This window comes from Lutra lutra, chromosome 10 (genome assembly GCF_902655055.1).
Source record: "Lutra lutra chromosome 10, mLutLut1.2, whole genome shotgun sequence".
NCBI classification, from domain to species: domain Eukaryota; kingdom Metazoa; phylum Chordata; class Mammalia; order Carnivora; family Mustelidae; genus Lutra; species Lutra lutra.
In genome coordinates, this window is record NC_062287.1 from 12,641,082 (window position 1) to 12,668,427 (window position 27,346).

General features: G+C 49.9%; 2 long non-coding RNA genes across 3 annotated transcripts; one reads left to right on the forward strand and one right to left on the reverse strand.

The window, feature by feature from the left end:
- Positions 1 to 809: 809 nt before the first annotated feature.
- On the reverse strand, positions 810 to 20,333 carry LOC125080115 (uncharacterized). The gene is made up of 4 exons (XR_007121212.1): positions 20,283 to 20,333; positions 19,505 to 19,630; positions 1,164 to 1,303; positions 810 to 978 (listed from the first exon to the last, which is right to left on the reverse strand). It is a non-coding gene; the product is annotated as an uncharacterized LOC125080115 (long non-coding RNA).
- A 139-nt stretch (positions 20,334 to 20,472) lies between these two features.
- Positions 20,473 to 22,178, forward strand: LOC125079318 (uncharacterized). 2 transcript variants are annotated; one of them, XR_007121087.1, is made up of 3 exons: positions 20,473 to 20,654; positions 21,082 to 21,229; positions 21,637 to 22,178. It is a non-coding gene; the product is annotated as an uncharacterized LOC125079318 (long non-coding RNA). The 2 variants fall into 2 exon arrangements; XR_007121086.1 differs by having other exon boundaries at positions 21,181 to 21,229.
- The last annotated feature ends 5,168 nt before the right edge of the window (positions 22,179 to 27,346 follow it).

Sequence of the window (27,346 nt, forward strand, 5' to 3'; positions counted from 1 at the left end):
TCCTCCGTAAAGGAAGGGAATGGGGATGGAATTAATCTCTCCTGCCTCTGACTCCAAGTCTCAGCTTTCTGGGCATATCTTAGGCTCAAGAAGCACCAGCCACATGGGGTTGTTGAGAGGATTCATGGAGATAGATATATATATATGTAAAGTGCTTAGAACAGTGCCTGGCATATAATAAGTGATCAATAAATATTATTGATAATACCTATCAATTTAAATATTTAGATAATATTTTTATCCTGCCAAGTGGTCCCCCACCCCCATGTGAACGCTCCAGTGGTATATGGATCGCTAAAATGGTTTAAGAACCAGATGGGGGTTGGGGGGGCGGGGCTCTGCTTTGTAGGGCTTGCCAGTTACCTAGGTGTAAGTAATCCCTCTAGGACTGATTTCAAGCTGCCATTGTAATTTAAAACAGCTCAGAAAATTCCCAAAAATTGACCATTAGCTTTGGCAAGCCAGTAGGGGGCAGTTCCAGAGAAATGCAACGCCACCCCATTCTCAATCTGCTGACCGTTGCCCATCTTGCACGTGTAGAGACTGGACATTAATTAAAAATAACGTGCTTGCGGCCACCCTCTCACACAGCGCTCTTTGCGGCCACCCCACGTCCCCTCCCTGCCCACCCATTCCCACCTCCTCCCCACAACCCTCCAAGCGCAGCAATCTGTGTGTACTTTGGAAACATAAACTCACATTATCATTAATCTAAGCCAAGCATCATTGAGAAAGTAAATCTGCTGAAAAGAAACATTTATTCACTTTTAAATTTTGATGATGTATATATTAATCACTGTTGGGGATTATCCACCCCATGTACTCTTGGGTGAGTCAGGCACCTCGTCCCCTGCGTTTGCGCCCGGCTCCCCGTCCCGGCCGTGACTTCTACAGCCACGGCCCCTCTTGTTGGGAGTGTCTCACCTCGATCCTGAACTTGACAGTCCTCCTGCTCCCAGGAAGTTGGTTATTTACCGACTGAAAATGGAGAATTAAAAGAAGAAAAATAAAACACCTTTCCCAGCGGGGGCCATAAAAGGCTCATGAAGTCATAAAGACAATTACTGGCAGGCCTATATGGCATACCCTCTGTGAGTCATCTGTCTTCTGCTGGCAATAAAGGCACATAGCAAATTAACCAGGAGGGAGGCCCGCTCACTTACCCTGTAATTAGACAGAGCTGCAAGATGCTTCCTTTCAGACTCCACGTGGGAGGATCCTCTCTGGCTCCAGGTGGCCCTGCCTCCCAGCCCGGCCAGCCTCGGACTCCTCCTCTGGCCACGACGCAGGCCCCGGCCTGGAACTGGAAGGCAGGGCCACGGCCACAACCACAACCGCAGCCTTCCGTCAGAGGTGCCTCCCCTCAAGACCCTTCAGGCTATTTAAAGAGAAAGGCAGCATGTAGAGATTCCAGAGTGATCCTGAGCTTTTCAAACCGGCAGACACCTGTCTTCCCCACCTCATCCTTCACCGCGTGCTGTCACGAGATCTAGATTCTAGCCACATTCAGGAGGCTCTTTCTCAAGTTCGTTGTCCACCTTCTGGCCTCCATACCTTCACAAGCGCTGTTCCCTCTACCTGGAACGTGCCTATCCCCGCAAGGTCTCGGCTTGCAGAGACGCAGTGCGGACAACAAGCTCCATGAAGCCTTCCCTGACAAGTCTCTAGCCACATTAACTAGATCTCCTCTCCCCGCATCAATTATAGATACTGATCACGGAATCTTTTATTCTCACCCCAGATTGTGACTTTGAAGCAAGGCAAAGGCTGGCTAATGCCTTGGAAGCCCATTTGTCATCCCACCCCAACTGAAGCTTCTAGAACCACGCACTTACCTAAGTAAGTGCTCAATAAATGTTAGTCAAAAGAGCAAATTAAAAAAAAAAAATAGTGTAAGCAGAGCCTGTGGCATATTTAGAAGAAGGGAGAAGAGCTGGATATAGCTCCATAGCCAAGTCTAGATCACAGGGAGGACGGCTGGGACCTCAGGCCTGGCCCTCTGCTCCCACGGGGGCACTCCCCATCTCTCTACCCTCTTGCTTCTGAGATCCTTCACCTCACCTGGGACGTTGCCTTTTGTAATCAGCACCTGCATTCTGACTTTGTACGTAGAAGAGAGAAACCAGAAGGGGTCAGGAAGAGTCTCTGTATCTCAGGTGACCATCTGAGACACTTGGCTCCCGAGGGCAGAGCCAAGCATGCAAATCAGCCCTGGCCTACAGGCCCCTCACTGAAAAGAATCTGCCGGAAGCAAGATTAATTGCTGGTTAAAAATAAAAGATAAGGTGGTGCCGATGCTGTGTTTTCCTAAGCTCGGTGCATAGAGAGCCAGAACCTTCTTCCCCAGGACACGGGTGAGCAAGCAAAGGGCAAAGAATCATGGGAAAGATGAAAGAATTTGCAGGCCGCTGGCTCGAGTCTGAACGTGTGGGCGCTCCGGGGCAGACAGGAGGGACACAGAACTTCATCCTATGCCAGGTGCCCGGATGAGCCGTTTCTCTGTGGTGGGCACTTGCCCTTTGGAAAGTGCTGTGACCACACCTCACCCCGAGCTTCCTAGAGAGTCAGTAAACCAGGGAAAGGCCTTTCGCTCACACAATCAATACTGATTTATTGAGTGCCCGTCATGTGTCAGGCACTGCTCCCGATGCTGGAGATACTACAGTAAACAAAATCGTCCTGGCCTTCATGTTGCTTCCACACCAGAAGTGGAAGGGGGGGGCAAATACACAATTAATGACGATTGTATGCAATTTGTCGCAAGAGCATACATGGGGTCAACCTGAGAGGTCAGGGAGGGCTACCCTCAGGAGGTAACATTTACATGTAGAACAACGGGGTGCGTGGCAGTTACCTGGTCGGAACAGAAAGAATGTTCCAGGGAGCGAGAGCTGCCAATGCGAAAAGCTCCTAGATAGGATCGGCCAAAGGAACCAACATGGCTGCAAGGTGGGCAGGAGGGGAGGCTGGTAGTTGCTGAAACCTGGTTGCTATCAAATCCTTGTAGACCAGGCTGTGAATGTGAACTTCCCAAGGGGACAAGTCAGGGCTGAAGTCTCAGCTCCTTCCCATTCACTGAGCCTTGCATCCCAGCACAGGTGACACCCTCTAAGCTGTCTTCACCCCAGCCTCCCAAAGTCATCCTCTGTGGCCAAGTCCACAGAAAAGTGCCTGAGCCACAGCACTGTTTTAAATTCACACAGAGGGTCCTCCGGGCAATTCTGAGGGCTCTCCAGGGCTAGACTTCACTAAGTCCTTGAAAGAAGTGGACCATCGTATTATGGGGTTGGAGGGAGGTCAGTGTTGAGGACATGGACCCAGAGCCAGAACAGCCTTCGTGTCTTTAGTTTTCTATCCAGACCACCAACCAGTGTCACCTCTGATGGTCTCCTCACCGCTCCTGAGCTGGGTGAAAGGAGGGAGCCCACAGAGGCCTCCTGATCCAAGTGGGACTGAGCAGGACTGGCCAGGGTTGTCCCTGGTAGGGCCGCCCTAGGCAGACGGCCTCTGCAGGTCTGGCCTTGCTGGTTCTCTGCTCCACACTGTTTCTTTCAGAGGATGCCCAGGGAGATAGGAGCCCCCAGGGAGGAGGCATTGTTTGCACAAAGTGTCTGTCTTTGCCTGGGGCCAGCAGCTCAGTGGGACTCAGGTCCCCGCTGACTGGTAGTTGGAGGGCCGGTGCTGGGACCCAGGAGAGTACTCTGGCTGAGTCCATCCATCACGGCATCCTCGTGGGCACCACAGGCCCAGTGGGCCCAGGGCTCTGCCTCCAGTCCCGGTGCCTAGAAAAGGGGCTGGAGGCACCTAGAAAAGGGGCTTCTCCCCTCCCCGCTCTGTGGTCCTGCAGTGGCCACAGCCCAGCACCAGCCTCCCTCCCTGCACCCATATCGCAGCCCTAGCAACACATTCCCAAGCTCAAACTTCCGACCCCACGTTGGCAGGCTAAGCTTGTCAAAACCATCCTCCAGATTTGGTTGCTGGCACCACAATCATATAATACAATTTCCATCTATAGCCTCTAACTGTGGGCCCTGTATCCAGGCATAGAAGCCAGGGAGGCCTCCATGAGCAAACAGGCACAGCCCTGCATGTGGCCTTGTTTAAAAACGATGACTGCTCCGTACCAAGCTGAGCCTCTGCTTCCTCCTCTGTCAGAAAGGGGGCAGAGAGGGAGTGACCTTATTGCAAGGGACCATAGGGAGGAATAAAGGAGACAAGCGTGGAAAGTAATAGAGTCCCTGGAGCAAAGTAATTCCTCACCTTTAACTCTTATTATGAGCTACTATGCCCTGGGCATTGCTGGCGCTCCAGGCACTGTGCTGGAGGACCTACAAACATGCCAGCCTTCCCTCACCACGACTGCCCCAGGTGCTGGGAGCAAACCATCTCACACAGGTGGAAATGGAAGCACAGCGCATGGGTTCTAAGCTGAGATCCGTGTGGCTCCAAACCACTGCCCAGTAGTCGGGGACCCACGTGCCTCATCTGCTTTCTGTGCAGCATTGTTTCACTCAAGCTCCTTGGAGGAGAGAATCCTCAGGCCCGGGGAAAGAGAGACCCAGGACTCTCCCCATCAGTATCGAGAGCAAGAGTTGTTGCTCTGAAATGTTCTGAGTCAACGTGAGGAGCTCACCGTGTCTGAATCCAAACAACGGGAGAAGCAAGGGGATGTCTGGAAGGGGAAGGAGACTGGGATTCAGAGTCAGAAGTCTACTAGCCATGTGACCTTGAGCAACACAGGAAACGTCTCTGATACTCACTCCCCCATATGTCAAATGGGCTAATAACTTTCTTCCCAGAGATGCTCTGAGGATGAGATTAGATACTGTCTATGGAAGTGAGCTCTCTCCACCATAACATTATAAAGAATTAGGAAGAATTGTCATTGAGAGGCACTTACGTAGAAGAAGTAAATTGTCAGAGCCCCTGGTTTTAATCTGACATGTGAGGGTTGGGTGCTTGCTGTATCAAAGGCTCATATCCAAACTCAAAGATGGGACTAGGAAAAGGGATGCAGTGTCTCATAGGATGTCACGGTGCTCACAGACCAGGTTCAGCGCGCAGGCAGAATTTCCTGCGGAGACACATGCACTGAGCTTTCCAGGAGAGAATGAGAAGGATGCTGGTCAGGGGAGGGCGCACCAGTGGGGCACAGACTGATCAAGAGTGGCAGGAAGCGTCCAGGCCGGCTGGACCACAGGGTACACGCACGAGGGCAGAGGGGAGAGGCGATGAGGCTGGCACCATTATTATCCCCATTGGACAGATGGAGACAATGAGGCACAGGGTGGCTATAGACATCACAGGGTAAGTCAGTGGGGTTGCAGTCAGCCGGGGGTCTGGCTCCAGAATCCATGCTCTTAACTATATACGGCCCAATCTCAAACTGTGGTCCTGGGACGAAAATGAACAATGGGGAGCTACAGAGGTTCTAGAAGAGAACAGAAGGAGAAGACAGAAGAGGGGGACTTGGGGGGATAGAGGAGTCAGGAAAGTCAGTGAGTGGGCCCACTGAGAAGAACCAGTAATCAGAAGTCCAGCTAAATATGTCCAAGGTTTCTTCTAGCCTGCACGTCAGAGTCCCCTCCCAGAGCATGTGGGCAGTGCCCCAGGCTTTGTGGGCTCCCAGCCAGCCAGAGCAGCTTGGGCAGGGCTCGGGCAGGCCAATGACATCATTACTTCCATGGCGTGCTTAGCATCCCAGGCCCCAGATGCCTCTACACCCCTGGTATGTTCTCTGGACCCTGGGTCACAAGGTTGGGAACCCAGATGCTCCCCTCACTCTCTGAAGACAGTAGCCTTCACAGAAATCCTGGCCTTTGTTGTGCAGGTTAGAAAGGTGTAGCCTGGCGGTGTCTCTGTGCACCTCACCCAGGATGAGCCAGCCGGACTCCTGCGCCCATGAGGACACAGCAACCTAGCCTTGTTTACTGGTGGTGGGGGGCAGGGGTGCCCAGAAAGAGGGGCAGAAGGGGCAGGATTTAGACTTTGAAGGCAGACAACAAAAAACTTGATTCCTGGCTGTGACACTCACAAGCTGGGCAACTTGGAGAAAATACCTTAATTTCTGCAGCCTCAGTTTCCTAGTCTATAAAATGGGGGCAAATAATACCTACCACATAGATCAGAGAAGGGCAAGGGTCCAAACAGGGCTGGTAAGTGTCTATCCCAAAGGGCCTTTGGTAAATGCCAGGCCTCCTTCCTAACCACTCTTCCAGACCAGCGTTTAAAAATCTCACTTGGTGGCATTTACTCTTTGCCCAAAGCATCAGCCCAGATAAAAACAGGTAGCCCCAAGCCTTGCCCCCAAAGGCACAGACAAATGGAGAGGTCCCTTAGCTACCTCGGAAGAGAGCTCCATCCAGCTCCCAGAGCAGCCCTTTGATGTGGATACGACCCGGGCCTGCAGCCTCATTGCTTATGAAGAAGGCGCTGAAAGATTTATAGAAGAGATCTGCGTGGGACACAGCCAGAGGAAGGCAAGCTGGAGAATAAGAAAGTGCACGTGCCTGGGGACAGAACATCTTAGAGAGAGGACTACGTGCCCATCCGTGTTTACTGAGATAAGGGCAGAGTCTCCGTGCGCACAGAGACAGCTGCTTTGAACACCCCGGTAAGGAAGGAAGCCAGCTTGCAGTAGGCTCCTACTGGGTGCAAGCATCCTTGGGTATGTTGGCTCCCATGACCACCACAGTGATTCCCTACAGTTGGGGGAGGACACAGAAGGGTTGAATAACATGCCCACTGCCAACAGCATCACAGACCTCGCAAAAGAAGGTGGCATTCGATCTGGGCCTGGAAAGACGACTATGGTTTCCACCAACAGAATGCTGGCCTGCGGGGCCTTGAGGGCAGGGCCAACCCATGGGCAGAGGGCAAGGATGAGCAAAATCAAGGAGACTAAAAGCAAATCAGGTGTCACTCCTGATGGGGGCTTGCCAGGAGCATGAGTCGAGTGGGGAACCTACAGGTACTAGATGCTCTCAAGGTCTCAGAAACTTGCTCAAGGTCACGCAGCTCATGAGGGCTGGAGAGGAAAGTCAAGTCTATCTCACTTTTTTACTACCAAGATGGGATCCCTACACTGCCTGAAGAAACAAGACATCGGTCAGGTGGTCAAGGCAGAAAACAGAGAGGAATTCCAAGTTCAGAGAGGAGATTGAGGTATGAATGGTCGGAATTGCAACCAAGCCTGGTGACCAAAGTCTCCGGGTCTTCTTCCCCAGAGGACGGGAGGAGGGATGGGAAGACCGACGGGAAACTGACCTCCTCTCGCCACCAACCACGTCAGGCCCTGACCCCGCAGCCCTGCCCCCTCTGTTCCCCGCAGTGCCCTTGCACCTTGCAGAGTCTGGACTGTCTCCAAATCTCCAAGCCCCTTTCTCTAGCACTTCTCCTTCATGGACTAACCCACTGCTCCCCCTCTTTCTTCATTTTCAGAAGGCAGCAAACACCAAAGACATCACAAGATGGTCTCAGAAGTCGGGAAGACGATTCATTCTAGGAGCCCACAGATACTCTGTGCACACTGAGCCCCGCTGCGTGCCAGGCCCAGGGCTAAGCACGGGGGAGCCTGCAGGCAGCTGCCCCGAGCCCCTGCCTTCCGGGAGCAGGTGGTCCAGGGAAGAACAGAGCAGGAAACAGTCCACCTGAGCGCGCGGACACTCCCACAGCAGCGGGGGGAATCAGGGAGGGCGTCCTGCAGAAAGTGCCGGCAAAGCAGAGACTCGAAGGACCAGCGGGAGTTGGCAAAGGGCAGGAGTGTTCAAAGCAGAATGAGCAGCATCTGCAAAGGCTCGCAGGAAGGAAGAGCACATCTGGAGCAACCGTCTGTAGCTCAGTGCGGATGAAGTATAGAGTCATGGGGGCAGGGGGTCAGGGGTGGCCAGAAATGGGGCCAAAGGGTAAAGTCGGGGCTACGTCTGAAAGGCATGAAGACAGAGGTCCTTCCCCTTTTCGTGCACGTGGACACCCCAGGCAGTCTGGTGAAGCCTTTGGACCTCTTCCCAGAATCACATCTTTAAATGCATAAAATAAAATACATAGGATTACATAGGAAGTAAATTATATTGAAGTGCCGTTATAAAAATATTTTTTAAAAACTAATTTGCGATATAGTAATATATGAGCTTTTTATTAATGCAGTAAATAATAAGTTCTAGTGGCGGGTCTAATTACACGATTTTGAAGTACTGCTGGGAGAAAACAATATTTCAAGATTAAGTGTAATAACTGTAATATGATGTAAAAATATCTGTGATTTCCATGGGTGACAAAGTCCAAGGTACTGCCAGAATTACTACGGATTCCATGCTATGGATGGGGCCTACATTTGTAATCAAAGGAGATGCTAACTCCAGTTAGAGGTTAGTAAAATTGAAGCCTTTTTTTTTTTTTTTTTTTTCCCCTCTCATCTGTGCTCATGATCCCCTGCTGGAAAGATTTGTTAAGAAATATTCCCTTGATCCTCAGCTCTTGAAAAGTCCTGCCCATGACCGCAGCCCCGTTCTGGTCTTCGTCTCCCACCACTCGCCTGCTGGATCCTTTTCAGCCGCCTCATCAGCCTTCTTGCCACTCCCAGAACATACCAAGCAGGGAGCTGCCCCAGGGCCTTTGCCCATCCTTGTCCTCCTGCTTGGATTGCTGTTCCTAGAACTATATACGTGATTCCCATCCTCCCTTCTTTTAGGACTCTATTCAAATGTTACTTTATCGGAGAGGGCTTCCCAGGCCACCCTCGGAAAATAGCAACACCCTCTTTCCCTCTGTATTCACACCCCCATTCTCCATCACACCTCTAGTGTCTGACGTTCGTACGCCTTTGTTCCTAGTGTTCCTTAATAGCACAGACTTTGTGCTGTTCACTGCCATCTCCCCAGCACTTGGAGCAGTTCACACCAGGAGACTGAGTCTCCACTCCCTGCTACTCACCCAAATCCTTCAAGACCTCTACAAGACCCAGCAGCCCCATGAAACCTCATCACTGCCCCCAGGCTTCTCTGGATACCCGTGCTCAGGGAGACAGGTTATGGAGGGTGGAAAGCATGCCTTGCCTTTCTGCATCTCCTCACTGTGCCTGGGCAGGGAGCACACATTTGTTAAGTCAGGGGGTCAAAATCTCACATCCTGGCAGGCCCAGGCGGCTATGGGAATGAACGTAGCTGTCTGGGTGACAGTGCGGAGTTCCACCTGTAGTGGGCCAAAAGGTGGCCCCCCAAAACATGCATCTGCTCATAATCCCCAGAACCTCTAGGTGTGCCCTTATTTGAGGGGAGAAAAGGGTCTGTGCAGAAGTAAAGTTAAGGATCCCAAGATAAAGAGATCCTCGGGCCGCCTGGGTGGCTTAGTGGGTTAAAGCCTCTGCCTTCAGCTCAGGTCATGATCCCAGGGTCCTGGGATCGAACCCACATCGGGCTCTCTGCTCAGCAGGGAGCTTTCTTCCTCCTCTCTCTCTGCCTGCCTCTCTGCCTACTTGTGATCTCTATCAAATAAATAAATAAAATCTTAAAAAAAAAAGAGAGAGAGATCCTGGATGATCAGTGTGGACCCTGAAGGCCATCACAAATGTCCTTACAAGAATGAGGCAAAGGGAAATGACACAGACCTACAGGGAAAAGGTAACTCTATGGGAAGACAGAGGTAGACTGAGGTGATGTGGCCACAAGGCCGGGAATGACCTGGCAGCCACCGGGAGCTAGAAGAGGCAAAGAACAGAGCCTCTCATTGAACCCCGGAAGCAGCACAGCCTGCGGGACTGTAGACTCCTGATCTCCGACACTGTGGCGGGCTAAGTTTCTATCGTACTAAGCCCCCAACTTGTAGTAATTTGTTTCAGCAGCCACAGGAGACTAACGTACCATCCGCAGGCCTACCAGACAGAAACACAGACCTCAAACTACATCTTCTCTTTTCTTTTCCATTCATTCCCCACAGCTCCTGGCCCAAAAGAAACTAAAAACTCAACCTTTCATGTGAAATCTCCTAAGTGTGGCCAGGTTCTTGCTTGCAAGCAGTGAAGCCAGCCCTGGCCAACATGTGCGGGCAATAAGACTTCATTAGAAGTAGCTCGATGGGCTCACAGAATTGAGGAGAAGCTAAGAAACAAAAACTGGAAAATAGGCAGAATCCAAGGGAGAGAGAGCCTGCCAGCTCCCAACCATGGGGACGTTTGCTTAGGACACCGACGCCGCTGGCCACTGGTGGCAGCATCCCTGGCTGCCGCTGGCTCCACCTCGGAGGTCACATGGAAAGTGCATTTCGCACGGAAGCTTGGGGCAAGTGGGGCCGTCAGTGTGCGCCCCCCCACCCCACCCCCCACCCTGCACAAGGACCACATCAAGGGAAGCTCTGAGTATGTGCTGAGTGTTGGACATTCCCCATGGGAACAGAGGCTCCCAGCTTTGCTGTCTGGGACCCACAGTGTGAGGTGCTTTTTAGATCCCAGACCAGCATAGAACCAGCACAGACCTGCCGCAGTAGTCACCTGACCGTGTGCTCCACGCGCTGACCGTTCTCTCTCCTCTCCCCTTACTTCTTCTCGTGTCTGTCTATTCCATCCCATTCCATTCGGTCTTACCCTGTCCTCCTCCCCCCACCACTTCCATTCCTAGAGCAATGTTTATTTATGAAAGTAAGAGAAAATATCCCCCATGCCTTGAAAGACTCAGAAAATAGACCACTTAGGGACTTACTCAGAGATAGATTTTTCCCAAAATCAAAACGTAAGAATAGGCAACTTGGGATCCTTTCTAAACCGATTTCGAGGCCCGCAAAGGGGTCATAAATCACAGTTCTAAAAACACAGCACCGGAGCAACTGATTCTATTTTTAAAAAGAAGCAACCAACAGTATTTAGGACAAACAAAAACCGCTTTTGAGCTAGTCCCTGGACTGACCGTTTATGACCTCTTCGTTGAAATCTTGATGTATTGATCAATGGATTGATTGACTCTACTGTAGGAAGGAGGATGTGGGAAGAGCCGCTTTGGCTTAAATTTTTCATGACAGCGTTAACTCTCGCATCTAGTACAGGGCCTGGCACGCAGTCAGGCACAGTCACACCGAGGAGCAGCTGAAAACGGATGGCTTTCCTCAGTTGCCTTGTCCTGTTGCAAGTCTTCCTGGAGACTGGGTGTGGCCCGTGGATAGGGACCCACCTCCACAGGTGGTCAGGAGCCTGGATGCACCTCTGAGCCCCGGGCCTGCTGCCTACCCTTCCCAGGCTCCATGTATCACCACCTCCATAAACAGCAGCCAGGGAATGCTTTGTTTTCCCATCAGCCAGCCTCGCCCTCCCCACCCCCTCTCCTTCTCTCATCTCTCATTTGGCAGTGCTATTTGTTAAACTGCAAAAACACAAAAAATCCGGCTCTACGGTTGGGGGGGTAGGGGCGGTGGTGGTGCGCGGGGAGAGCAAGCGAAGGGAAAGGGAGAGAGGAAAGAGACGCTTTTCAACTTTGCTCTAATGTCTTTGTTAATTGAACTCATCAGCTAAAATCATTTGTGGAAATTTTTAAGAGAGAGAGGGGGAGAGAGAGAGGGAGAAAGAGAAAAGAACTGAGCACATGCAAGAGAAATAAGTCAGATGTGAAAATCCTTCAGAATGGGAGATTGCACTATTTATTCACCCAAGTGTCCTGCTGTGTCTCTGAAACGCAGTGATTTAATGAGGTGCTGCAAAGGTATTTGTTATTAAGAAATTCTGTCTCTGCTTCTTCTCCTCTGTGTGATTAGGACGGAGCCTGGCGGAAGCTCCTAACCGGCATGCTATTAAAGATTTAGGAGCTGTTGCTCTCCCCATTGCTCCCCTCTTACAAGTGCCTTTAGAAATGGTTCCAAAATTAAATATTGTACAAGCCGATCAGCCTTGTTTAACGCAGATGCTGAGTGAGATTTAAAAAGAAATTAGAAAAGCATTTGTGTTAACAGATGTTCTTCCTTTTCTCTCTTGGAGCCGAGATGATTTGGGCTGGGTCCCTCCTGAGGCACGATAGAGCCAAGAGGGATAAGCCCCAAAATGGCAGAGGGAGGGGGGCCCGGCAGGCCTGGGGGGACACCTGGGTCCTTGGTTCCTCTGCTAGTGAGGACCCCAGGTCCCTACGGGAAGGGGCAAAGCAAGCTGCTAGCCTCGCAGGCTTTTCCCCAAAGCTCCCGGAACCTGCAAGAGCCTCTCCCAAGACAAGGGCTTCAGCAGGTGCTCGCTGCAAATCTGTACCCACACAAACACCATTACCCGTAGCATCAGGAAAATCAGCAAAGGAGCCGAAATCGGTCCCCAGACTCCGCCAGCCATTGACCTCGATGAGAGACAAAATCCCCCAAGGGCTGTAATCCAGACCCTTCCTCCAGGTCAGACCTGCTCTGATCCGCCCCTCCCCATAAGTTAGACACCCTGCTTCCTTTCAGCTGTACCATCTCCTTCTTCATCCCCAGTTAGCACAGACGGACCTGTGCGAGTGCAGGCTGATGTCTCAAATCTCTCTTGAATAGACTTTTTGCTCTGTCCTTAGTTAAAACAAATGGGGGCCATCCCATACACAAATAAAACCATCCGAGTATGTGGCCGGTCAAGGTGTCTCTCTAAGTCCCTTGCACCCACTCAGAAGACTGACCCCCACACTACCTCCCTTGAGGCAGCAACAGGAAGTAGTGGATCTGGAACTAGAATCGGGACCCCCCAAAACTCTGTTCAATGTCCCATCTGATAAGATTCAGATATTGAGAAACAGATTGTGATGCTCTTTGCAATTTAGCTTTATTTATTGTTGTTGTTGGCGAAACACAAGGCTCCGAGAGACAGCGACTTGATCACGATCCCATAGAGCATCAGGGACAGAATCAGGCGAGAACCCGCATCCTGAAGGCCCAGTTGAGGGCTTCTCCCTGCAGTGAGCCCACGGCACCATCTACAGATGCTTACGGAATGCCTGCTGCTGGCCAGGCTCTGTGAAAGGTGCCGGGGCTATGTGGGGAACAAGCCAGACCCTCAAGGAGGCCCCTGTTTGTCAGAAGAAACAAACATTGAACAAATTATTGCAGATATACTGAAAAAAGGACTTCCAAGAAGGAGTATGGGGCTCGTGGGAGTGTATAAGAAGAGAAACAGGACAAGTCTGGACTCCACGGCCCCCAAGGGAAGACAATGAACAAGCAATGTGTTTCACCGTCACCAAGAAACCAACTGCAGACCGACAGCAGCTGCTGGCTGTCCCTTTTACCCAGGGGCATCCTTGCTCTGTTCAGCTGGCTCCGAAGCCAGCAATCCTTCTTAGTCACCCTCCCAGCCCCTGCCCCATCACTTGTGGAGCGCTGCCCCGTCCCTATCCCCACCTCCAAACATGAGTAGAGAGTAATGACCTCCACCTTCCCCCCCCACTATCAACACAACCAGCCCCTTCTTCTCGGAAGCCCCAGCTCTGCCTGCCCATCTCAGAAGCAAGAAGAAAGACAAACTAAAAGGAGAACCAGGCAACTTCCTAATTAACACTCTTGGAAACAGCCAGACCTCCCCCTGCACACAAATGAAGAGCATCGCCCACAGCCACAAAGACTCTTTTTCTCCTCGTTTGCTGGGTAGAGGCCTTGCGGTGGACTGAGCAACTGGCAGAGGGAGGGGGCCTGCTGAATGAATTGGCTCTGGGCCGGGCTGGGAGGGGTAGGGGTACGAACCACGGTGGTCCAGGCTTGGGCAAGCTCCCCACTGCTCTGGATCTCTATCTCCTCGTCTGCACAGTGAAGAGCGAGTCCAGCGTAATCCGGTCCCTGCCGGTTCACTTCTCCTACCTGGTCTCCTCCTTTTGGAGGTTCCGCTGTGGAGTTCAGCTGATTATGCCCTGTACCTCCTCCTGCCACTTCCTCTAAAATGCCCCCTCGTCGACATCAGCATCACCAAGAGACCTTCAAATAGGTTCCTGAGTGCCCCTCCTAGAGACTCTGACTCAGCTGGTCTTGGTGAGACCAGGTTGTGCCTGGGTCCCTTTCAGGCATTTTAATGGCCAAACAGGACCAAGAATAGTACCCAGCAAGTCAGGGGGACTGGAACGCTCCCCTGGAGGCAGAGGAGACCCTTCTGGGCTACTCGCTTCAGGTCCTACTATGGAGCACTCCAAATTCCAGCAATAGTGTCCAGGGAGGGGAGGTTATAGCTAGCATTTTGACGACTTTTTTTTTTTTTTTTTTTTTTTTTAGATTTTATGTACTTATTTGACAGACTGATCACAAGTAGGCAGAGAGGCAGGCAGAGAGAGAGGGGGAAGCAGGCTCCCCGCTGAGCAGAGAGCCCGATGCGGGGCTCAATCCCAGGACCCTGAGACCATGACCCAAGCCAAAGGCAGAAGCTTAACCGACTGAGCCACCCAGGCGCCCCAGCATTGTGACTTTCAGGCTCTAGCTGTCCCCTTCAGGTGATCTAGACCACCTCCTCCTCCAAGCTCCCTCTTCTTCAAAGACCCCTGCCACAATCCCCACCGCAACCAGTCTTTGCGCAGCGATCAGCGCGTACATCCTGTGTAACCCTTAGTGCCTCTCTCCTCTCTCCTCCCGTGCAGCTAGCTGTGGAAACATGTGCACCCCTCCCTAGACTGCAACTCCTTAGGGGAACAACTGTACCCTCCTTCCACCAAGGCCTCGCACGGTGCTTCAAATATAAGACAGGTTCAGAGTCCTTAGTTGGGAAAATTATAGTCTCACCCACAAAATGGCTAGAGAACCATATGAACTCTGTATATTTCAGAGAGACAACAGGTACAGAAGAAAAGAAGAAAAGACTTAGCTTAGGAGTCAGAAGAGTGGAACCCTCATTCCACCTCTATAAAGTTCGGGCAAACCTGTAAGATCTCTGGGCCCCCGTTTTTTTGTGTCTATAGAAGGAGGTGGTTGGACTCGCCCACCTCGAGGCTGCCTCATACTCTGTGTCACGGAGCCCCTACCTGCCGCTAGGCTTTCAAAGAAGCAGCCTCGGCTCCTTGTTGCTGGAAGAGTCGGCGCACGAGCACAATCAGTGTTTCGCACATTTTCAGCCTGAGACAGGACTGGAACCATACCAGGACGCTTGGGTGTGGAGGCTCCCCTCCCCTTCTGGAAAGATGCAAACGCATACTGACACACTCCCATCCAGCACGTCTCCCTTTGTCAACTCAGCTTCCGCCCTCGTGTTTTACAAGATCCAGGAAGGCACCAAAGCTTTACCAATGTCGTCTTCGGCACGGACCGAACGTGTACCAAAACCTATGCTAAGTGGTATGACGTGGAAAAGTCCACGATGCACACTCTTGCACAGCTAAAGGGCAAAGTCTTTATCTGGAAGAGGAAGGGAAAACAAATGAACAAACGTGTTTTCCTGCTAGTCAATATCTGCTGGTTCAGCTTCCCTCCCGCTGGGAATTCTTAGAGCTACGGACTGGGAGGACGGTGTTGGCAGCCAGTTCAGAGATGAAGAGCCTGTCCGGAAGGTGCTCCTTGCTTCCCCGCAGTTGCTCCCTCCTGTTTTCACAGGAGTAGAACCCAAGTCCTGACTTCTAACTAGGCAGCCAGCTAAAACATGACATCTTCCAGCCTCCCATTTAACTAGAGTGGCCATAGGTTAAATTCTGGCCAGTGAAACAGAAGTGTTGTGTGAAACTTCCAGAAAATCTTCTAAAAGGGAAGGGCCTCCTCCTTGCAGCTGCTGGATGTGATGGCTGGAGCTCTAGGAGCCATCTAGGACCATGAGGTGACCTTGGGAAGGAAGCCACACACGGCAAAGTGGCAAGACAGAGAGTCTTGGTTCCTAACGCTATGGAGCCATACCTTCTTCTGACGTCTTTTAAAGCTGATTTGCTTGTTTCCAATTTATTTTACATCAGGGAGTGAAGCCATTGTTTTGGAGGGTATCTGTTACTCACAACCAAACCTAGTCCTGATCGAGGCTGCAGATGAAGTGGACAGAATGCTGAATAGGGAGCAAAGGTACTGGTTCTTGGCCTCAGCCTGCCATTAGAGTTGGCTATGGCCTTGGGTCCATCCCTAAGTCTCTGGGCCTAAGCTTCATGATCTGTAAAATGGGTGCAGAAGGGAAAGGGAGTAAACTACATAGTTTCAAAGGTCCATTCAGTTTTGTACAAATCAAAACCACAAAGAGATACCACCTCCTACCTGTCAAAATGGTTAAAATCAACAACACAGGAAACAACAGGTGTCAGTGAGGATGTGGAGAGAGGGGAGTCCTCGGGCACTGCTGGTGGGAATGCAAGCTGGTGCAGCCACTCTGGGAAACAGTGTGGAGCTTCCATAAAAAGTTAAAAATAGAGCTACCCTACCACCCGGCAATTACACTACTAGGTATTTATACCAAACGATACAAAAACACTCATTCAAAGGAATACATGCCCTCAATGTCTACAGCAAAATTATCTACAGTAACCAACTCACGGAAACAGCCCGAATGTTCACTGATTGATGAATGGATAAAGAAAATGTGGTGCACACACACACACACACACACACAATGGAATATTACTGAGCCATAAAAAGAATGAAATCTTGCCATTTACAATGACATGGATAGAGCGGGACAGTAGTATGATTAGCAATAATAATGAATAATATTAAGCAATAATAAATGAAAGCAATAATAATGTAAATAAATCAGTCAGAAATACCATATGATTCCATTCATATGTGGAATTTAAGAAACAAAACAAATGAGCAAAGGGAAAGAGAGAGAGAGAGGCAAACCAAGAAACAGACTCCTAACTATAGAGAACAAACGTATGGTCGCCAGAAGGGAGGTACGGGGAGGGGGGAACAGGGGATGGGGAGGAAGGAGGGCCTTTGTGATGAGCACCAGGTCTTGTATGGAAGTGTTGAATCACGAAATTGTACGCCTGAAATTAATATTATACTGTATGTCAACTAACTGAAATTTAAATAAAAACTTTTTTTTAAAAAGTCCGTTTCCAAGCCAGACACTTCTGTTAGGATTTCAAGATGGCTCTGTGACTTAAAATTGACCAGTTAGAGAACCCAGAAAAAGAGTCCCCAGTCACCAGAGAGGGCATCTTTAATCAGCAGGGGTGCGTGAATACCAAAGCGTCACCGGGGACACTCAAGAAACCAAACACCACAGACTGTGAAATCTAACTTCAAATCGCAGAGCCATGGTTTACAACCCTGTGACCTTGGACAAGTCACCTATCCTCATCCTTCCATTGGGACAAACAATATAGTACATTTCAGGGACACAGGATGGATTCGTGGAGGTGTAAACACTGAGCTCGCCAAAGGTACCAAAGCAACACAGAAAATCTATGTAGATTTTGCCGAAGCAAATGGGGTGCCTGGAACGGCCTCTGTCTTCACACATTGCCCTGATGGGAGCCTGATCCCCGTGGCGTCCACATGAAGCCATGTGAATCAGGAAGGTAGTCCCGGTTCCATTTCTTTCCGTCATGGAAAAGAAGTGGGAGGATCACCAGAAGAGAAAGAAGGATAAAACAGAGGAGCCAAGATCTCCGTTTTGAGCACTTCAGCAAGAAAACAAGTATCGTTATTGGCTCTGGACAGTCTGCCAATCAGCCACGAAATTACCGATTTCTCTCTCCTCCCAGAAGGGCCTCCCGGGCTGCGCACAAAAGCTGCTAAAGGAACGTAGGGGGCCAGAGAATAAAAGCCCCTCTCTGCCAAGCACAGGCTGGTTTGCAATGCGTGGCTTTAGCACCATTTCCCAACTTTGCAGTCGCACAAAGGCATTTTGTCCCGATCTGCGAGTTTAATAGTTTCTATTTCCTACACCTTGCATTCATAATGCATCCTCGCACCATGGGCTTAGGCTGGGGGCCTGCCTCAGGCCTTGGGCACGTCAGCTGCCCTCTCCAGGGCCTGGGGCTGGAAAACCATTTATTAGACAATTTAGCATCTTCTGGGGATGCAGCAACAGAAGGCAGAAGGCCTGACCTCCTTGAAATGTGCCTCTTGTACTCACCTTGCCCTTCGTGACCCTTTGCCCCGTTTCATTAATTTATTTATTCCACGCAGCACCTGCTAACGCTGGGCATTGTCCCGCCCACTCTAAAACCTGACTTCTATCACCCGCAGCACAGCACTGAGGGGCCGATACGTACAGAGAGAGGAGAACGGGATTCAATGTGCGAAGTGCACTTGACCGTAACTCTGTGTGGGCTGGCACTGTATCCGTTTAGGTGCACTCTTGATGTCTCTAGCACTTAACAATATCTGCACATAATAAGTGCACGATCATGTTTGATGACTAGTGAGTGAAAATAAATGGATATCAAGACCTATAAGTATAATGAAAAGAGATTTTGTTTGTTAGGTTTTATTTTGTTTGGCATGGGCGGGGAGGAGGGGAGCAGAAGGAGGGCCCATGTCCTGAGAGATCTAGAAGTCAAGGGAGTTGTGTGGCTGATGCTGGAGGCGCCCAGTAGTGTGATTGCACAGAAGGAAGCCTCCAGGAAAAGTGTCTCTGCAGAGGCACGGGAGTCTGGGGCCACTGGGGCCGATGGAGCAAGGGACTGGGACAGGTGAGCAATCTAGAGAAGTAAGCTACCCGCTAACCCGAGGCCTCGCTCGCAGGCCAAGCCAGGACAAAGAATGACATCAGACAAACCTAAGCGTGGGTCCCAGCTCTGTCGCTTACCAGCTGTGTAACCTTGGTCAAGATATCGCGCCTCGCTGAGCCTCAGTTTCCTGTTCTGTAAAACGCGGTCACCAGAAACACTCGCCTTCTAGCATCAGTGCGAAGGTGACAAGGGACAGTGAGGTGCAGAGGACACAAAGCCGAGGCGATTCGTTAGGTCTTGGGTGGAAGCCGCATCTGCATTTCCCGGGGATTCTGGCAGTTCTGATTCAGGTGGTTCTGAGACTGAGCAGAAAACAGGGCCTATCGTGGACTCCCATGTCCCCTTTCCTCTCGGGTTTTAGCAGACTCCATCTGGTGGACCAGGGTCTGTTACAGAGACTTCTCCACTTTGCTTCTCTCTACCAAGAGCCCAGGCACAAAGCTAAAATCCAGGATTGAGTCCTTTACTAGCCTCTTCTTGCTGAACTAGCAGCTTATCCTAGGGTCCTCAATTCACTCAGTCACTTGAGAACAGGCGCTGTTGCCTCTTCAACTCTGAACCCCAAAGCTCAGCATCGTGCTCCAGCACATAGTAGGTACTCCAAGAATGTTGCTGAGCAAATGAATAAAATCGGTAAATCTAGGGTAATTATCCCTATTTTACAGAGCCGAACTTGATGTCTAGTGTAATACATGGGAAAGAAAAGCATGTTGTTGGAAGCACAAGGAGGCGTTCATATCTGCATTGTTCCCCTCTCATCGCTTTCCTCTCCATCTCAAAATATCTGACTCCATATACAAAGTTGGTCCCAGGAAAGCCAGGGGGTGAGTGGAGAAGAGAGTATTGGGGAACAAGTCCTAGATCAAGATCTGTAATAGTCAGCTCAGGCTGCCATAACAAAACACCAGGGCCTACATGGCCTAAGAAACAGAAATCTCTTTTCTTACCATTCCAGAGGCCAGAAGTCCAAGATCAAGGGGCCATCAGGGTTGGTTTCACGGAAGAGCTCTCTTCCTAGCTTGCACATTGTCACCTTCTCGCTGAGTCCTCATACAGCTTTTCTCTGCATGCACCTAGAGACAGAGAGATCTCTGGTCTCTCTTCCCTTATGATGTCATGTAACACTTACTAATTCCCTCAAGGTCCTATCTCCAAATACAGTCATACTGGGGGTTAGGACTGTAACATATGAATTTGAGGAAAGGAGACACAATTCAGTCGATAAGGACTGGGGAAGGTTCTAGAATTGATCTGGTTTGGGATCTGCCCCCTGTGACCTGTATTGCAGCAGAATGTCAGAAGTGGCAATGACGTCTACCCCAGCTACATTGTCAGGTCTCATCAACTGACCCTGCCACTATTTTTTTTTTAAGATTTTATTTATGTATTTATTTGAGAGAGAGTGGGGGGGGGGAAGATGGAGAGGGCACAGGCGATTCCCTGCTAAGCTCCATCCCAGGACCCTGGGATCATGACCTGAACTGAAAGCAGATGCCCAGCCTAGTGAGCCACCTTGGTGCCCCCTCACCCATCCCTAGTTCTACGTATGAGCATTCATAATTGGCCTTTTCTCAGCCCGAACTGTATGCACAAAGATCTAGTGATCCACCCAGGTTCCAATTCCTGGTTTACTAACCTTGACCTCATACCAGAAATGAAAGGACCCACCCACCCCTTTGATTTTGGCAACACTCAACAGGATCAATTAGACTGTGCTGCAATTACCATGAATTCCAAAATTTCAATCACTTTACTTCTTACTCATCTCCATACCCAACGCTGTTGGGCCTGGGGCTCTGTTCCACACCGTCATTCAGGGACCCAGGCTGCTGTAAGTTCCAAGAGATTGTGACATCACCAGGATTTTCTAAAAATTTCTCAGGATTTTCTAGAGAGAGAGAGAGAGAGACAAAACATGGAGAAAACTGCATGCCAGCTCTTTGCCAACTCTTAAACACTCACACATCTCTTCTGGCTACACTCCATTAGCCAGAACTAGCCCCACAATACTGATTAATTCTTCCACGTGAACAAGAAAGGGAAGATATTTGGAATATTGGTGAGCACTAATAATGTCTATCAAACTCCTCCCTTCAGGTAAGTGACACTCCTAATAACCATAACACCTCCCCCTGCAGCCAGGAGAGCCTCCACTTTCCCTTCTCCTTCCCCTCTAGGGAATGGAATATGTACTTGTGCTTTCTCAGTGTATGCACCCAACAACAGGCAAAGAGCCAACTGTTCCTCCTGAGCTAATAACTTCACCATTTCTCTACTGTGGTTCCCAGCAATGCAAAGGGGTGACTTTCCAACCCTTATCTGCCCAGAAACTGAAAGCACCTCGGCCCGCCCATACAGACCACTGCTCTGTCATCTCTTACAGCAAGGTGCCCAGGACCAACATCGCTGCCAGCTCGCCACTGCCCCCACTCCCCATGACAGTCCACGCTGGAGAGCACTTACATCCGCCCGGTGTTCCCCCTCCTCCTAAGCCCCAGCCCCACACAAAGATAAATAATTCAAGCCCAGACAGGCTGCCATGCTGCCGCCGTGCTGGGATTTAGTGCGCACGTCGCTCGTGCTCTTCTTGCTGCCACAAGAAAAATTACAAATTGATCCACAGGACCTGACTCTCTGCCCATACTTCTCCTGGGCCGCTGCTGCTTCACTCTGTAAGTAATGGCTGAGCTGGTGACAGAGGGATTTAAGTCAGGGAGTGGGGGTGGTAAGTTGAGAGTATAAGAAGAGTGGACTATGGGAGGAGGAGGGGCTGCAGAGCTGAGCCTTGACCGTGACACAAAAGAGCGAGCGTCTCAGCCAAGAGTCCCCATGGGGAAATAAGGCAGATGCCCTGTGGCTCAGTGGGCAGTCTTAGTCTTCTGTCTCCCTTAGAGTAAGAACCAAATATACCAATAGGAGCCACCAGTCATTGAGCCTTTATTGTACGTTAAGCACTATTCTAAGTCCCTTTTGTGCAACAGTTCACTTGAATTAATTAGAACTGGGCTCAGCCCAGAGTGACAGTTACCCCAAAATAAAAGCGGCTTAAGTAAGACAGATGTTTATTTTCACTTCCAAGTTCAGAACTGAGGGCTGGTGTGCCCATCACAGCATTCAGAACCCAGGCTCCTTCTATCTTGCTGCTCTGCCTGTATGGCCTCCACTTCCAAAGTCACTTTCTACTCCAAGAGGACTACTGTTCCAGCTCCAGTCACTCCACCTGAATTCCAGCCAGAAGGAAGGAAGCAGGAAGCAGGGGGAAGATGAGACCCTGATCCTTCCCTTTAAAACACTTCCTAGAAGCTGCATGAACTTGCATTCCATTGGCCTGACCTTGGCCATGTGACCACAAACACAAGGGATCCTGGGAAATGTAGTCTTGAATCCAGGCACCACGTGTTCAGTTGACATTGGGGAGCTTTATTGCTGAAAAAGGAGAGAAAATGGCTGAGGACCCACCAGCAGTACCAGGCACCTCCTTCATTTGACCACTCTGTGAGCTAGTACTCTTACTAAATAAATGCCCTTTATAGACGGCGGAACCAGCAGACAAAATGTTTGCATTAAATTCCCTGATCCAAAACATTCTTATCTTTCAAGTTCCTTACTAAACATTAATGATTTTCGACCTCGTATTTATATTAAATGTTTATATCTCAGGCTACACGAGAGGCTAGGAGCTCCTAGAAGGCAGTGCTGTACATTTGAGCCATCTCTCACTCCCTGGTACCTAACACCGTGCCTGGTATAAAGGGGACTTTCAGCAAGTAAACGTTTATCATATTAGATAAAATCTAATCCTTTCCTTTGCTCTGTCATCCTCGCCCTCATTATCAAAAACCTATTAATTGCCTGTTACACCCACTTAGCACTCTCCACTCAAGATAAACAGACATGGCATCCACTGTCCAGGAATTTATAGTCTAAATTTGGGGATTTAACATGCAAAGATAACATCCCCCTCTTTCCTCATCCTGTTACCTAGAGAAGAGAAAACCTGCTCTCCTGTTGGAGGAGCTCCCTGTGGGCTTTCTAGCCAGGACGCTGGAAACTCCTGCCTCCCCAGGGGAAGAGACGCAGAGCTGCACCCAAGAATATAAAACAGCTGCTCCACATCCTTTGCGGCCCCACCGCCCCCACAAGCTGACGAGGCTGAGCAGTTCAAGCAGAGTTCAGCTCAAGTGACTTCCTCATCACCCCACTCTTAGCCCATCCTCTGCGGCATTTGCAATTTCTCTGCTCCGGGGGTCAAGTCTCCAGTGTGCCCTCCCTGAGTAATTGTGAAATTATTATGGTTGGTGATTTTAATTTAAATTGGATGGAGAAATGTCATACTGCGGTCGACTCATTTGCTATGGATTTTCACTTAACCAAATTGATTAGTCAACCAACTAGACTTAACTTGAGAGTTGTAATCATTCATTATTAGATCTCATTTTTCCCAACGCACCCAGATGATGTCAAGAAATTAAAACTGCAGCAAAAACTTCAGCAATGTCTTCTCATCAAGGCCTGGGGTCTGCCGGAAAGGCTCCAGAGATGGAACAGACTGCGGATTTCTGTGAGGAACCACCAGGGCCGAGATCCATGGTGCTGCCCTAGAAGAACGGCCAATAGCAAAGAGGTGGGAGTTTCTGGGGAGGAAAGCAGGCCATGGTTAGATGGGCTTTCCCACCTCCCGTTCCCACGCACCAAACCTCTGCTCATCCTTTAAGAGCCATCTCAAATGCTTCTTCTTGGCTTCCCAAATGCATGCCAGGACTTCCCATCTTTTCTGCTCCCGTAGTACATCCCTATCTGTAGGGATTAGGACATTCTCATGTAATGATTGTTTAAATATCTTTTCTACACTGAAGCTCCTTAAGGTCAAGGTCAGGTTTTATCCAAGAGTGTATCCCAATTCCTATTACTGTCTTAGCACACAGTGGGCACTTGGTAAATGTCTCTCTATGGATTGAATGAGTGAAAAATGGTCTAAAGATAATAATGTGGTTAAGCCCTGGGATGGATTCTATGGGCAAAACAAAGTCCACCATGGATTCTTGCAACTGTCCCTGTGAGAGGCGTGGCTCGGCTCCTCAGCTATGAATCGAACCTCCAACTTCAGAGCAGATGTTATGCTGAGCATGACTCACCTGTACGCTCTGACTGCCGGTAAAGTTAATGTGATTGTCAATTGCTTCGCTAACACTAATGGATATATCCAGAAAAAAGTTCCTGTCACTCCACTTCTGGACAGGCCAATCCTAGAACATCACTTAGAAGGACATTGCAGACCGAGATCTGGAAAAAGAGGTCCCCTATGGTCAGGGCTGCCTTATAGGTGTTTAACCTGTACAATCACTCAGAAGGGTCCCAAGGTCATCTTGAAATTTCTAATAATTTTCAAACACAGGGCCCTGCATTCTCATTTTGCACTGGGGGCTCACACAAAGAAGGTAGCTGGTCCTACAAACAGTGGAGGGACCTGAAACCATGCCATATTAGAAACAGCTGAGGAACCTGGGGAGTTTTGCCTGGAGAAAGGAAGCCTCGATGGGGACAGAGTAACAAATGTCTATAAACATCCACGTGGGAGAAGAACAAGACCATCCAGGTGCCACCCCAGAAGACAGAACCAGAACCACCAGGCTGAGGCAGGCTCAGTTAGGTTTGGTGTTGGTGTTGGTGTTGGCGTTGGTGTTGGTGTTGGTGTTGGTCTTGCTCTTGCTCTTGCTCTTGGTGTTGGTGGGTTAGGGGCAGGGGGAACTTGGCATTGGCAGGAGCTATTTGAAAAAGACACATGGGAGGTGATGTGCAGTCCACGGTCAGAGGTGTTAAACCAATACTGTATTTGGCAAAGATTATTTCAGAGGCAGAGGATAAAGTACCAGATGGGGGTTGGACGGACGGATTCATAAAATCCCTTCCAGCGCTTTGATTCTATGCTTCCTGGGTCAGGTGATCCCCTTTCCAAAGCAGAGTAGGGACAACTGGAAGAGAATGAAGAGGAGTAGGAGAAAGTGAAGGGCGGTGCAGGGGGGAGAATTTACTGTCTGGGGGTTAGTAGATGCAGACCTAAGACCCTTGATTTATAACAACTACAGCCAGAGGTGAAAAGAGGTGGCTTTGCAGTTGACCATCCCTCCAAGGTCTTTCTCAGCAGTCTTCCCTTCTGTCTTGGAGAAGGTCTAGCTTCCATAGGCAGTGTTACCTGGATAACGGGTCAGCACTTTCTAGCCCACCAATGGCCAACAAATACCCCCCAGGTGGATTTAATCCCCCAGTCAGGGGGTGGTCAGGGGGGCTGAGCAGGAGCTAGGGATGGCTACAGAGGAGTTAAGTCCATGATCAACCCTCAAACTTGCCCCAAGTGGCTCTGATCCAAGAAGATCCAGGGAGTCTCAGCACATGAAAAATAAGTTCCAGGCCAACTGCTTCCTTCCTGGCTCTTGGAATCATTTTTCTAGCCCTGCTGTCTAGTCACCCCAAGGGAGCTATTCATTAATGAGGGTGAGAAATGCCTAAATTATACCTCTGGTTCATGTCCAGCTCGTTCAGAAGGTAAGAAAGTGAGATAACTCACTCCTGCATCCTTTCGGTGATTATCACCCACTCATTTCCTGTTTCCACACAGAGAGGCCACTGACCATGAGACCAAAACTGCACATGCACCCTCAACTCTGCATCCCACCCCTGACCCTCGGACCTCTCCTCTTCGTTACTATTTTCCTTATCAATGGAAGCTCTGTGTCTCCTCCCCTCAGCTCCTACCAGGGCACCTGCCTTCGTCTGGTTAGGAGATGGACAACATTGAACCCAAGTGCTGTTCCTTTCCCTGGAGAGCAGCTTCCTGCTCGCAGGCTTCAGGGGATTGGCAGTGCTGGGCGTCCCTCCTCCTCTCCCCACCCTGCCCACCCGCCACCACCTCCAACTTCAGATGGGCTCTGAAAACTGCCACCGTTTTGGGGAGAGCAGAAGGCAGGGAGGAAGGGGTGCTAACATCTCCAAAAAAGCTTTTAACAGAGACCATCATTTCCCTCCAAGAATCAATGCATTTTAATTCATACGAAGATATTTGTCTGCTGCTCCGTTCCTTCGAGGCGTAGAGACACGTTTAACAAAACAAGTCAGCCTCGCGTGGAGACAAACGCGCCAGCTTCTCCCTGAAATTACTGGAAGTTCATTTTCAAAAGCCGTCCTGTTTTCTGGGAATCAATGCATATCAACTAAAATCAATAGTTTCTCCGTGCGGATGGGCTGAGACACCAAACTGATGTAGCGTTCCAGTGCATTTGTATCCAAATCTAGACGTTCTCAACAAGTCAATGAATTTAAGCGCCTGCCAGTGTCTTTTCACTTAAAACTAATCTGTTTGCTGATCGGACTGCACATTTCCAGAGTGCGTAGTAATATACTCTGTGTGTTTACCAGATCCAATGTACATTAACTCAAATAAAAATATTTCCACTTAACTTAAAATTGAGTTTGTCCCAACTTCAGCAATGCTCACGGGAATTAACCCTAGCCAATCAGCCTGCTAGCCCAGCTCTCCGAGAGAAAAAGATTCCACCTCCTCCCTTTGGCCCCACGGGTGTGGTCTCTCTGGGGCTGACTCATGGGTTCTGGAACAAAGTGCTTCCGGCTTCCGTAGACCATAAACTCCAGGACTAGAAGCAACACTGCGGGATTTGTTTGGTCTACCCCTCTGCCTCCAAACCACACATCTCCCCACAAGCCATTCTACAGAAGGGGGCCCCTCTTCAGTTCCTAGCATCACCCAGAAGAATCTTCCTGTGGTCAGTCACTCCTCAATGGCAAAATGTTCAGCCGAAGACTCTTTTCTGCAGAGCCACTTACAGAACACCTACTATATTGAAGGCTCCGGAGATCCAAAGCAGTAAGAAAGAAAACAGAGCCTGCATTCCCTCAGCAAATGGTCTAGCAGTAGAAGTGCCTAGTCTGTGTTCAGATGGTCAGTCTGCAAATGTTCCCTGAGTTCCTCCTGTCCAGGTTCTGTGCTAAGCACAGGGAGACAGAGATGGACATATCACAGGAAGCCCATTGCCTACAATTCCCCCAAGAGAAACATCAAGTGCATCGATACAACAAATCAGTCATTCATTATATGCGTATGCAAAGGACTACCAGGGGACAATCCAGAGTTCCGGGGGAGCAAATAGTAGCAACGAAACGAGTGATGGAGAGGGAGGCAGTGGGGAGGGGCCATGCCTGCTGCTCACCAGACCCCGTATCACCACTTTCACGTTCACCTAAGTAAAATTATTATATAATTTTTTAAAATTAAATTTAATTCATTTATGAGAGAGAGAGAGAGAGAGAGAGAGAAAGCATGAGCAGGGGGAGGAGTGGGGGCAAGGGAGACAAGGAGATGCCCCAGTGAGTGCAGAGCCTAATGTGGGGCTCGATCCCAAAACCCTGAGACCAGCACCTGAGCCAAAATCAAGCTGGATGCTTAACCGACTGAGCCCCCAGGTGCCCCTATAATAATTTATGTCATCCCCACAAGTTTGCAGGGAATTGCTGGGATTCCCACTTTGCAGGTGGAGAAACTGAGGCTGAAGTTCTCTGAGACGACTAGTAAGGGACACTCATCCTAGGAGAGCAAATTAGCCAACCTGGCAGAGCCATGATTCAAGTCCAGGAATAAAAGACGCTGGGTCTGTGCCTTCCCCACTGAGTCACCTGCCCCTCAACCACAAGCCAATGAATAACACAAGCCATTATGTGTTACAAGAGAAAACCACAACCAGAGAGGCGGTGTGTACGTGGATTTAGAAGAGGTGGTT